Raw genomic sequence first — 13,352 nt, 5'->3', positions numbered from 1 at the left:
GCATAAATGTGATGCATTGTTTAATTTAGAGATGGGGTGGTGCTAGCGCAGTGGATAAGACACATGTCTTTGGTGTGAGAGACCCGGGTTCGAATCCACTGTGAGACACCAATGTGTCCCTGAGCAAGACACTTAACCCCTAGTTGCTCCAGAGGTGTGTGACCTCTGACATATGTGGCAATTGTAAATCGCTTTGGATAAAAGCGTCAGCTAAGTGAATAAATGTATAAATGTAATTTGGTTTAGTATATAAGCATACATTAAACATGATTCAAATAAATGTTATTTAACTTTTTTAATTATCCTGATTTAGTTCTCTTAATTATTATGCAATTTATACAATAAACTTTATGTATTTTAAATAAATAAACTTTTTATTATTAATTAAGAATAATTACACTTTACATAAACTAATTACATAAACCTGAGGATTATGCATTTAAAATAAATAGGTTTTATTATCCTAATGAAAATAAATCGTATAAAGTTTATTTGGTAGATTTGTGTTAAAATTATGAAAAAAATATAAATGGGAATTTGTTATGTAATAAAATTACATAAATCTTAAATTTTGGGTGAAATATTTCTGTGAGTGTATCAGCTCAGTGGCATGCTTTGTTGTTCAGTTTGCTTTAGATGGATTTTTTTTTTTCTCCCAGTGACAATTTTATATGTTGTTCAGGTTCTACCAATATTTTTTTTCAATAGATGTATGAGAGAGAGCGAGAGAGAGAGAAAGAGAGAGAGAGAGAGAGAAATTGTGTTGCCGTGGGAAAATAAAGCAACAGAAACAAACACAATTGAAGGAATGGCATATATATTACTTATTCAAAATATGTAACGAGTTCAGCATTTTGCATTCATAATATTTATTTATAATCTCACTGAAATTGGAATAATACGTGAAATCATTTAATGGTCCTTTTTTTCACATTTTCATAAGAAAACGTATTGTGTTTTTCACAGGCAAACTAAACTCCAGAAAATTCATTCATCAATCACTTAAATTAGAAAAGTTTGCACTCATAGTCAAATAGTTTTTTTTTTTTTATGAGACTATTATGATTCCACAAGCACAGGCATTATATATATATATATATATATATATATATATATATATATATATATATATATATATATATATATATATATATATATATATTTAATGAGCAAACTGTTTTTTTTTTTTTTAGTAGAAAATAGTTTGAACACACAATCCATAAAATCATGTCATTGTTTTTTTTTTTCTCCACTGCATAGTGTTTGTATTTTTCACAGGCAAATTAAACTTCAGACAATTCAGAAAAATAATTTTTTTTATGTATTTATTTATTTAATCTTAGTGAAATTAGAATAGTTCATTTCGCAAGCAGTAAGATTTGAGTAAGCGCTCTTGGTGTGAGAACAAGCCTCAAGACTGCCTGCGCTGGCTTCAGGCCAGCTGAACTGATAGGTTAACAAGAAGAACTTGTTCTTATCAATGGGGCCCTTTATTCGTTCTGTACACAGACACACAAACTCTCACACTTACAGCCCTGCAGGCATAACAGCACCGCTGACACCAGCGCAGCTCTTCTCGGCTCTAATCACGCCGCTTTAAGTGACACGGGCAGAAAGTCATTGCTATTATTCCTCCAGCGTGGAACATGAGAAGCGTCCGGTCGAGTCGAGCCGAGCTCTGCCCCGATGGCCAGGGCGACAGGAGGAAGCCGTCACTCTCCTCAGCTGGGTTTATCTTGGCTGCAGGCTAGCCGTGGCTTTCGGCTAGAGAAAAAAATCCTGCGCCCTTCTTAACAGGCTAATCTCTTGTGCTAAATTCTGGTGAAAATAAAAGCGTTTTTGACAGCGTTTAATTACAGACAGGGCAGTTGCAGGTAACTCCTCCTCTACCTCACACACTCATCCACTTCCCAGCAATTATGTCCTTTTGGTCTTGTCAGTGCAGCTGTTTTTTTGGGCACTGCATAGCTCAGCATTTCTACTCAAGCAGCAGGAAGACCAATTGCGCCATTACTCACCGGCCAGCGCTCTGTGACCTCAGCAGAGGTGACCTGCCTTGACTGGGAAGCAGACTGATGGGCCAAGCAGGCCTTGCTTCAGCAGGCAGGTGATAATTGCTTTAATAGCACAATACCAGTGAGAGAGCCACATTACAGCCTGTTCCATTACTCATTATAAGCTGACCAGACTTCTGAGATGAAAACCAGGGATATTGTTTGTTCTGTGGTCAATATTGCACAGTGGGATGGAAAAGAAACACATGTGGTTAATTCATGTAATAATGTAAGCTTTTTAGATTTTTTTTTTTATGTTGAAGAAAAAAATTTATTTACATAAATATTTATTTATTTATTTATTTATTTATTTATTCCAAAACTGAAACTTGAAGATTAATTGAAGTTGCACACTGTATGCGATGATTTTGTATGTTTTTGCAACAAAATGTAATACATTAAACCTATGATTCCACTTTTTGTGCTCTTTTTAAACTCAGTACAAACAGATATTTCTGAGAACAGCTCCACCCAAGCATATAGTCCCCTAAAAATGGGGACCGGCCCTTAAAAAAGGCACATGCCCATATACTAAAAAAACTGATGTATGGATTCTTGATAATGATGCACAAAATAACCTTGACCTTATTGAGTTCCATCAATTGTTCTGAAAAAACAAACAAACAAACAAAAGTAACTGAATTAGAAAATGAGTTCTTGACTTCATCCTCTGTTAACCTGTGATGCATTTGATTGTGACTCTTATTGTCTGTAAGTCATTCAAACACCCACTTGGCACCTTACAAAGCCCTTAAAACCTGCTTAAACATTTGATAAGGATTTGAAACATTGTTTCCGTTGTGTTGCTAAGGCCGGGGCACAATGCAAACAACAGGGATAAACCTGAAATGAATTAGAGAACGTTTATACATATGTGGGTGACTTGGCAGCAGTAACATCCACAATTTTAGGGGTTGCGTGGCATATTTCTTCCGAATAGACAGAGATCCTTTCATTTGAAAAACGTGTGACGGGGAATCGTAAATCACATGATATACTTCACGGTGCTGGAATGACGGAGCAACATTTCACTAATTCCTTCCCTAAGGGGAAAATGCGGTATCTTCTGCAGTGGTTTTTAGTGAAAGATGAACATATTAGTTGTAGTAATAGAATACAAGACACAGTTTTCTTGGAACGGTCAACAGCAGGAAACATAAAATATGTTTGTTATGAGAAATCACATTTTACAGAACTGTATACATAACATTCGATGCAAACAGGAATAGCAAAAGCTGCTCTTCTGTTTAATAAAAGAACACATTTTAGGCTATGGTAGTATTTTCATTTTATTTATTTATGTTTTTAACTAGATAGTGTTCTTTTGTTGTATTTCTTTTCCCTTTTTTATGATTAAAGATGGCACCACAGGGAAGGGGTATATAAAAGGCTAGTTCAGTACGTGCACAAAAACATTAGTACTTCTACTGGTTTTCCCTATAAACATTAGTGCCGTGATATTCCCTCAGAGCAGCTCGTTTTTGGTCCGTCCCTTGAAAAGTTTTCCTTTACTGTTTCACGTCCTCCCCCACAAGCCAGTAAAGGCATCTTTTTATTTCCTTTAGCTTTTGGTTATTTTTCAGCCAAGAAGCTCAGTATACACAAGCCCCCGTGTGTGTCTGTCTGTGTGTGTGTGTGTGTTTAAGTGTAGGTGTTCCTCAGCCTCCGGTCATTTAGATGGAGGCTTTTTACGGTTTCGAATGTACAGTTAAAGGTAGACGTTTTGACATTTCTTAAGTCTTAAACCCTCCACACCACTTCTTATTTGCAGTAGACTTCTCAACCAATGGATGTCTACACAGTCTACACAACACTGGAGCTTGTGTTTAAAGTAAGTTTCGTGCTAGAAAAATAGCTACAAAGAAAAGCAAATAAAACAACTTGGCTGTGTGTGTGTGTGTGTGTGTGTGTGTGTCTGTGTGTGTGTGTGGGTGTGTGTGGGTGTGTTTGTGTGTGTTTGTGTGTGAGTAGTCAGTATTTCGTATTTCACTATTTAAATTAGCCGTTTTTTTGTTTTGTTTTGTTTTTTTGTTAAAGTTTTAATAGTTTTGCTATGTGCTTTTGACACCTAGTTTTATAGTTTTATTTAGCTTTATTTTTATTTCAGGTTTGGTTTGGGTAATTTCCGTACTTCTTACTTTTTTCATGTAGGCAACATTTCTAAATTTCATTCACTGTCAGCTTTTTTTTTTCAGTTTATTAAAGCAATAGTAATAGTTTTATTTTGTTGAGTGTAAAAGCACCCATATGTTCACAATAAATGTGTACACAACTATTTTTATATAATATTTTAATATGTCAAATAATGATAGTTGTAATGTATGTCAAACATGTCAACTGATTAAAAGATTTAGTCAAAGTACATTAAATGTCATAGTTTAATACATTGTGGATACAACATTTCTCTTTTCATTCATTATTTCAGCTTTTTCAATTAACAAAAACTAGTTTAATAGACAATAACATGTTCATGATAAATGCATATTTATGTAGTTTTTTATTAATTTTAAATGATTCATCAATTGTTGTCAGTTGATCAGAACATTTCATCAAATAGTTGTGCTGATTAAATTACAATTATATACATTATATTTACAGTTATGTTCATGCAAATTAATTGTTATTAAAATATTAACAAATTAATAGTTTTGCTTTTAGTTAACTATAACAACGCTGCTCTGACAATAATAAATACTTTAATTTATATATTTATAATAATTTTACCATATAAATTCATAATGTATCTGTCGGATGTCAGATCTCTTAATTGTATTATTAATTGGTTAAATCACAATTCTATACATTATTTTCATGCACATGAGAGAGGAGAGACAAAAAGAATGACGGATGATAGTTTTAATGAAAATACACTTGCACATTGACACTTACACATATCATATAATTTATGTATATATACGTTCATGTTTATAATGGGATACAGAATGTGCTCTGTGGCAATGTTTGCTTCATTTCAAGGAAAATGTCAAGCACCTTGCTTTTCTGAGTCCAAAATGCACATTTCCGGCTTAATGTGCAGCTAAATCAGTGTTTGTCTGCTGTATTTGCTATGCTACTAGAAATAATTTCAGACTCTTGATGAGCAGAAACTTAGATTCACATCTTGTATTTGAGAAGATCTGGAATGCCAGTGAATTTTAAGGACACATGTCCAGTTATATTGATCAATGTCAAATCACACTCAAGGCAGATCACTCGGTTTGTTTACAGACTTGCGTAGGCTGGGAGCTTTGCAAGTTTATCTTCTTCTGTTTCTGTTAGCCAGTTTTCTCCCTGAAGTTTGAACCACATCGAAGGCTTTTTGACATCACAGCATATGAAAAAGCATCAGAGAGAGTGTTCCTGGGTACTTTTCACCCTCACAGTAGTTACAAAAGCTCAAAACTGAAGCATATGATTTTATTACTATTTTAAAGGACTTGTTTATAAGAGCCGTGATTTTGGATTTTGTCTAGCAGCAGGCTTGCCTTTTCTGAGTTACTGTTTTATGTGTGTGAAAGGAGACTGCTTGACCCTCGCAGTTATAATTTGTGTTATTGTCAGTTGGGCTAGAGGTTCGGAGCAAAAACAGCCTGAATCCATCATGTCACAGTGACCCTGGCTTTTCTAGCCAATCACATTAATTTAAGTACACCACTTACGGGGGAATGAAAAAAATAAAAAATAAAACAAAACAAAACTTGTGACTTTTGCTTGTATAGCAAATCAAGCAGCATCAGCTGATTATCCAATATCAAAAAACAAAAGCATCTCAAGGTTGTTTGAATGCAAGCCAGTGTAATAATGTTTTGGATTTTTTTTTTTGTCTTTGTTTTGAGCAGTAAACTCATAATTTAAAATGCATTTTAAATCAGTTTTTGCCTAATCTGCGCATTTTGAATGCAAACCCAGCAGGAATACATTTCAGGACGCTACATGTACTCTCTTATCCAACCATTTCCACATGCAGGACAATCTGTTTGACAGAACAATGTCATGCTAGGTCGCCTGCAACAGTGCTGCTCTTTGAAGCTGGTTGTTGTAGCATGGTGTTGGTAAGTCTATACACCCTAGAGACAATGGACTGGCTCTATGCCGTTGTCATCTTGATATGTTTGGGTAAAAAAAAAAAAAAAAGAAAAGAAGAAGTGCTAACAGCTTTTTAAGATTGACTGTGATACTGAATACAGGATCGAACTGTTGCCACACTGAATGAAACCGACCGACATTGTGCAGCGCCAACAAAAAACCGACTCTCTGCTCATGAAATCGTTCATTTTGCCACAATAGATTGCGATAGGAAACAATTGCAAGGCAATGTGCTGAAGGTCTGAAATTGAAGCCCGCACCCAGAAAGGGGCTCCTGCCATCCCCGAAGAAGATCACAGCCAAAGCTAAACGATCCTACTGAGGCACAGCTGAACAAATGCTGCCACAACGCTTCCTCCCAGCAGGCCTCGCTCTCAAGCAAACAAACCAAGGATAAAAAGAGAGACCACACCATGAAGGATAGTGATCTTGGCACATAAACATCCAAATATGCTTAATAACGTAGCCCAAAGGTCTCAAACTGTGGAGCAATCCACCCTGCAGGTGGTACACGATGTGATTCTGGAACTTTAGAATACTAAAAATAAAACTTGGAGAGTGTCATTTTTGCGTTTGATTTTCTGAAGGCGAAAAGCAGCAAGCTAAAAGAGTGGCCTGTTTTTGAGAACTGTATTGATGATGTAAGAGGTTGCGAGCATTTCAGACTATTTAAGATAGAGTAGACTGACCTAGTTTCTGAATTATATATATATATATATATATATATATATATATAATTTAGGTTTTTAGAGGTGTAATAAACATGTAATAACACTGTAATTATAAATGCAATACTTTAAATTACTTTCACAGTGCATTTGGATTATTACACCAAAAATAAATAAATAAATGAAAACTTCACTCAGAAATTACTAGTACATTTCATGAGTAATCAAAGACGTTACATTTTTAAATGTGTAATAGGCATGTAATATTAATTAAATTATTCATACACTACCTTGTAATTACTTATAATTTTTTTTTTTTGTGCATTTGGGTTATTACACTGAAATAAATGGGGGGGGGGGGGGGGCGATATCCTGTGAAACAATCACTGAATTAAATTTGAACATTGAATTGCTAGTAAAGTTCATAATTACAAAGAGAGTAACCTTGAATTTAACTTTTTTTTGTTGTTCAAAAAGGCTCAAACTGCATTTTCTTGTAAAACCTACTTGAGTAATCTATTTGAGTAATCAGGACCTGACCAGAAACATTTTTTTTTTTACTTTACAGTGTAGATGTTCTGATGTAATACATCCTTCCACTGACCTATAAAAGAAGAAGGTAGTACAGGAGCTGAACTACCATGATCATACTTGCAAAAATGTGGATTTTAATACAATTCTCGTATATTGCCCCTTGGACTCAGAGATGTCAGTTTATTTAATGCTAAAAAAAATAATAACTTGCTGTGGTACTTCTGATTTGCTCAGCCGTGGTTCTTGGCCTGACAGGTTTGATGACCACTGACTAAGGCAATTTACCAGACATTAAATTTACTGACACATGTGACTCTAAAAACAACAGAGCAGGAAAAAAACAGCACTTTTGACTGTCAGCACAGTGAGAATGTTTCTGCAAAGCCGTGTTAACTGCCTGAGCTTAAAGCTGACTTTGTTTTCAATTAGTGTCCCATTGCCGTAGAGTAGGTTCTGACAGCGGGCCAGTCACTCGGTTCTGTTCAAACTGCAGGTGGCATCAGTGATGTGCAATAGAGCCCCACGGCCCTTGTCATGCTGAGCTGAACCCAGACATAACTGGATAAAGCCAAAAAAAGGACCGTCTGCACCACAAGTGGAAACCTAGACTAAATCTAATACAACTTCAGCCCAAGAACAGGAGCAGACAATGTGGACGCAACTGTCTGGAGGGTAATCCAATCTCAATGTGGTTTTCTTCTCCAGCATCTCCACCAGCACTGTAGGAGTGGTTGCTGGTTCTGTCAGATGCAAACCGTACCTTCAAACCTAGTCAGGGAGATGCATAGAAGCAATTCTCACCAACATGTGGTCATGGAGAGCTGTGCGCATGTGTTTTATTAGGTGATAGACAAATAAATTACATCAGAAACAACGTGTGGGAAGACAGACCCTGACCTTAAGCTGCTGTCATCTTGACTCGTGTTTCACAAGGGTTTCAGTGTCAGTCCCCACCAAAAAGTCCTTAATATCCACCATATGCCCATGCGAGAACAACATCCTGGGTACGTGGTTCTCTTTTCCCTCAGCCCTGATCAAAACAATATTTCCTCAGTATGCTAGCTCGTCTCATGTCTTTGCTTATTGCTCTTGGATTTGACTAACAACAAAAATGTATGATTAGCCCTCCTTTGACATTGCGTATCTTTTGACGGGGTTGTTATTCCGACAGCTGCCAACTCTTTTTTTCCAGGAGAAATGTGTGGTGTGTTGTTACACCTCAAAACCTGGTGCGAACCAGTTGTTGAAAGGGAAAAACACTGAGGAAGAAAGGACCACAAAAAGGAGTGCCTAATTAGAGAGTGAACAAAAAAGAAATGAGCCCAGTAAGTATGAGGTGGGATGGATGTCCCGTCTTCACCCTGAACCTCATTCTGAAGGTTCCTGAGAATCTGCGGACCCACAGGAAAGGAAGTGCATTGTGTCTGGGAAGAATTCGGAATGCTTTCACCAGCGCTCCCGCTGGTCAGCATGAGCAGAGGCTGCCAGGAACAGTTGTAGCCCACATCCCCACCCTCCCTTCGAACAGTTGCCTCTACTATAATGCTCCATAGGGCATGGGGTGGGGGTGGGGGGTTGAGGGGATCAGCTTGCCCGAGGACCTAACCACCTACAGGTCATCAGCTGAGTGTGGTATTGTAATTCGGCCTGTTAAAATGAATCCCAGAGTGCACAGGTGAGGGCAGCAGACGTGGAACTTATCCAGAACGTCAAAGTATACACATCAGATCTAACAGACATTGTTTTATACATAGTGCCCCCTTGGAGTTGTTTCTAAAGAGAGAATGACCAGAAAACAGATATAAAGGAGATGAAAATAAGTATGGGAAAGAAAAGAGTGATTGTTCAAGGCTAAGAGTAAGGGTTGAAATTGTAGACAATTCGCATTGTTGGGCTGGAATGATTCTATCTTTACACCCGACTCAGCTATAGGACATGTTCCTTGATGCCTGCTGACTAGTACGGAACAAGTGCCCTGTCTAGATATCTTACACACAGACAAAATCATCTACCTCTTATTCCCCACCAATATTTTAGGAATAATACAGAGGAATTGTCACTGACAGCAAAAAAATAAATAAATAAATAAATAATATATAATATATAAATATATAATATTTATTGTATTTATTTATTTTTGATGATATCAGTTGACACCCCTAATGCTAATAATAATAGTTATAATTTAACAATAACAATTTAACAAAATAATTTTAATTATAACTGCATTCCACTGTTTTTTTTTTTCAAACAATTCAGAATTGAAGTATGAACTAAATCGTGAGTCTGCAGTCAGTGCAGCCCCAGCAGTTATTATATCATGCCTCAACAAACCACACTTACTGAGAGCAAATATTGATATATATATATATATATATATATATATATATATATATATATATATATATATATATATATATATATATATATATAAATATATTAATCAGCATATCACTGAATCAGCTGTTTGAAATTGTTATTTAATTTGATCTTTTACGGTCAGAATAAAATTTCTGCAAAACAAAGCCATATAGTTTTCACTGAGCAGCTTCCATTTAAAGAAACCGTACATAGGAGTTATATAATATATCCAAATTTGCTCATTTACAAAACATCATAAACAAGGTATGACACACGCTCCGCAATTTGACTGAAACTTTACTATCTCTCACTTGTGTTGTTACAGTAACCATTCAGAATATGCTAATTTTCCTCTCATATGTATCGCAAAAATTCAAAACCCAGCCATGTGCCCATTCTCCACTACATAAAACAGCCAGAATGCTCTGCATTGTAAAACATGGCTCATTTTAGTGATAGTTCAGCATTAAGAGGAATAACAAACCAAGCGCCACATGACCTGTCAGTTGTAATGATTGATGGCGGTTTAGGAACAAGCATAGACGACTTAATTAAATGAATGCCCTACCCCACGCTTGGGCTTAATTACATTAGCCCTCTTTCCACCGTGTTTGTTTTTTCTTTTCTTGCAGCAGGGATCACAGTCATCTTGAGATCTTAAGCGTGTATTTGAAAGGGGGACTCTAAAGAAGTAAAAGACTATTTGTGGTGCGACTTCAGAACAGTTAAGCGCTTGTGCTGGCATTTTGCGACGAGACATCGCCCTCTGCACCCTTGCTTATTTGAGCTGTGCCTTCAGGCCAGTTCCTGCTTCACAAAACATCTGATTCATGAACTGTGTTCTCCACTCCGGCATGGATCTGACCGCACATGAGCTGCCGTTACTGTACTTCACTCCTGAACAACTGCTGAAATGTCATATTAAATGCTGTAGTGCTGAAACTGACCTGTTTAAATCAGCACATATAGTAGCATTTATATACAGTAAAATAGTGTTTTAAAGTTTTAAATATGCCTTTAGATATGCCAGAATTACTTAATAATTTAGAGTGGCCCAAAAACATATTTGGTTAATTCTGCAGTTAAAAAAGATTTAAATGTTTGTCCATAGGTATCAAATAAAACATTTAATAAAAATGAATTATTTTATTTATTAGTTTTTCTGCAAGAAAAAAAAGGAGTGATGTTATGTTTGAAATGATAAAAAAGTAGGTATGCAGAATATTTTTAAGACCATAGTTCAGTCCTGAAAAAATGAATTAGTAGTCCAACATTACTAAAGGAAGACAGTTTTCCGAAGTTACTTATGTATGTGTGGAAGTTAAAATCCAAAAAAATAAAAAATAAAAACAAAAAAAAACAGGACAGAAAGAAGGTCAAACTCTGCAGAAAACTGTGATATGGATTTACAACGTGAGCTCAGAGCTCCACTCTTATTATTAGCTGGAAGCATAATCAAAGTGCCCAAAATATAATACATGTTCAAGGAGTGAGGGAGCTTGGTGAGTAACGGGTGTAACTAACACATCTGCATATATGCCTTTTGGCAGACTTGCATTCAAGGTACACTTTACCAGTTGAGCTGGTAGGAACACAGTCTTAACGTCAGAATAAAATGTTTGAACGGTGATCCCTGCAGTCTAGATTATCATATCAAGCATTACAACTTGTTTCTAACAATTCTATTTTAGTCGTAGCTTGAAATAACACATGACTCATCATATGAAATCTGCAGTGAAATAGAGAATAAGAGTTTATAGTTAGTTTTTTTGTTTCGTTTTTATCTCATTCTCCTTTGTCATTTTGTGACTTTCACTCACTGAAGAGCTTAATAATTTTGCTTTTGCTAAAGTTACACCAGTTGTGCGGTTAGACACTCCATGTGTAATTTTGAGCAAAACTGATGTTTTTGTTGCATTTACATTATCACTTATCCAAATGATTGAATTCTAGTATATGTTTGGTCACAATATATTTTAAAGTCCAATTATCACTTTTAACAAACCATTAACTATGCCTTTTAACAAACATTAACAAACTCCCAATTTGCTGCTTTTTTATAGTTAAATAAGGTAATTGTTAAATTAAAATTTTGGGTAGGATTAAGGATATAGAATATGGTCATGCAGATGTGCTTTATAAGTAATAAACAGTTAGTAAATTAATAACAGGCATGCTAATGCGCTGCTAATTATTAGTGATAATTTTTCCAATACAAAAAACTTACCTTATGGTTAAAAGCTTTGTTTCTTTCTTTTTTTTTTTCTACTTTATCACTCACTATTGCACACAAAACATACATATTCTACTAAAGCAGGTTCACACATCACACACACACATACTCACACACACACACACATACACATGTTTTGTGCAAACAAGTGTTAACTGGTAGAAAGTGATACAGTATACAACAGTCAATTATCTGGAAAAAAAAAGACATGAAGATCGCTAAATAATTTATAAAAGTATATCCAATTATACCGTAATGAATTAAAGTTTAAAAAGCCTGTCCATTTTATACGCCATATATACACAGTCCTGTTATCACCTTTCCATGCAGATTTTTCATTTGCATGACATATTTTGTAATTGCCACAGTTAGTTTTGATAATACCATTAAGAAAGTGCATCGGATTAACCACAGAAAATGTTTTCCTTTCAATCCACACTTAAACAAAAGCCACTTACTTTTACTCTCTCTTTAGTCTCTAGGTCGCAGTAGGTCAGAAGGGCAATGGGAGCCTTCTGGAATTACGTATGTTTTCGGTACCGACTCCGACAGGGGAGAACGAAACTCCTGAACTCAAAAGAAGAAGCTCCTGCTGAGACGTACGGTGTCGGTCCCAAGAATGAGGCTCATAAGCGCACCTTTGTTTCCTTATGTTTTGGCTGCATGTAACTTAACCCCTTCGGGAGCCGACGCTAGCACAGTCTAACCTGTCTTTTGTTTCTACATTCCATCTCTCGCACTCTGGCTTTTCTTTTTTCGCAGTTATTTTGTAAGTCCACGCCTGTCGATGAGCTCACTGGGTCAGGCTCATGTTTCAGTCCCGTACAGGAATTCGAAGGGCAGGCGGATTCTGTGAGCCTTAGAGACGACTATAGGAGAAGGAGCAGGTCGTGGGGTCGTGTCCCACAGAACAAAGCGGGAGTAATGAGGGAGAGGAGTCAGGCATGCCGCAGGATGTCAGCGCTCAGGGAGAATGAAACAGAAGACAGACACCCACAATTCCCCTGGGTGATAGTCCTCTGAGGAACATGTCAAAAACCGGACTGGGATTAGATCATATACCATGCTGTCAGAGGTGGAAAGTAACGAATTACATTTACTCGCGTTACTGTAATTGAGTAGCTTTTTTGTGTACTAATACTTTTTAAAGTAATTTTTTAAATCTGTAATTTTACTTTTACTTAAGTATATTTTGTTTGAAGTATTGTACTTCGCTACATTTTAAAACACATTAATTACTGAGTAAAAAAAAAAGAAAAAAAAAAAAAGAAAAAAAAAAAATCGCTCCCTGGAAACTACGTCAGTAAATAATGGGCAGGAGGGCAAACTGGCGCTAAAATCACAAGAAAGATGCAGACGGACAAAACAGGGATTAGTGGTGCAGACACCGCTGAAAACGAAACCCCGTCATATTCT

At 36.2% G+C, this 13,352-nt stretch overlaps 1 protein-coding gene across 1 annotated transcript in view; it reads right to left on the bottom strand.

Annotated features, from left to right (window-relative positions):
* The window catches only part of LOC132107009 (leucine-rich repeat transmembrane protein FLRT2-like), a 36,787-nt gene extending 23,814 nt beyond the window's left edge, over positions 1-12,973 (bottom strand). Inside the window, exon 1 of the mRNA XM_059513139.1 lies at positions 12,395-12,973. The gene's annotated coding sequence lies outside the window, so the exon portion shown is untranslated. The remainder of the gene's footprint in view (positions 1-12,394) is intronic.
* Positions 12,974-13,352: the final 379 nt, after the last annotated feature.

The sequence above is a fragment of the Carassius carassius genome, chromosome 27, assembly GCF_963082965.1.
Source record: "Carassius carassius chromosome 27, fCarCar2.1, whole genome shotgun sequence".
Classification (NCBI taxonomy): domain Eukaryota; kingdom Metazoa; phylum Chordata; class Actinopteri; order Cypriniformes; family Cyprinidae; genus Carassius; species Carassius carassius.
Note: the sequence above shows the minus strand (reverse complement) of the source record. Positions and strands in the feature narration are given on the sequence as shown.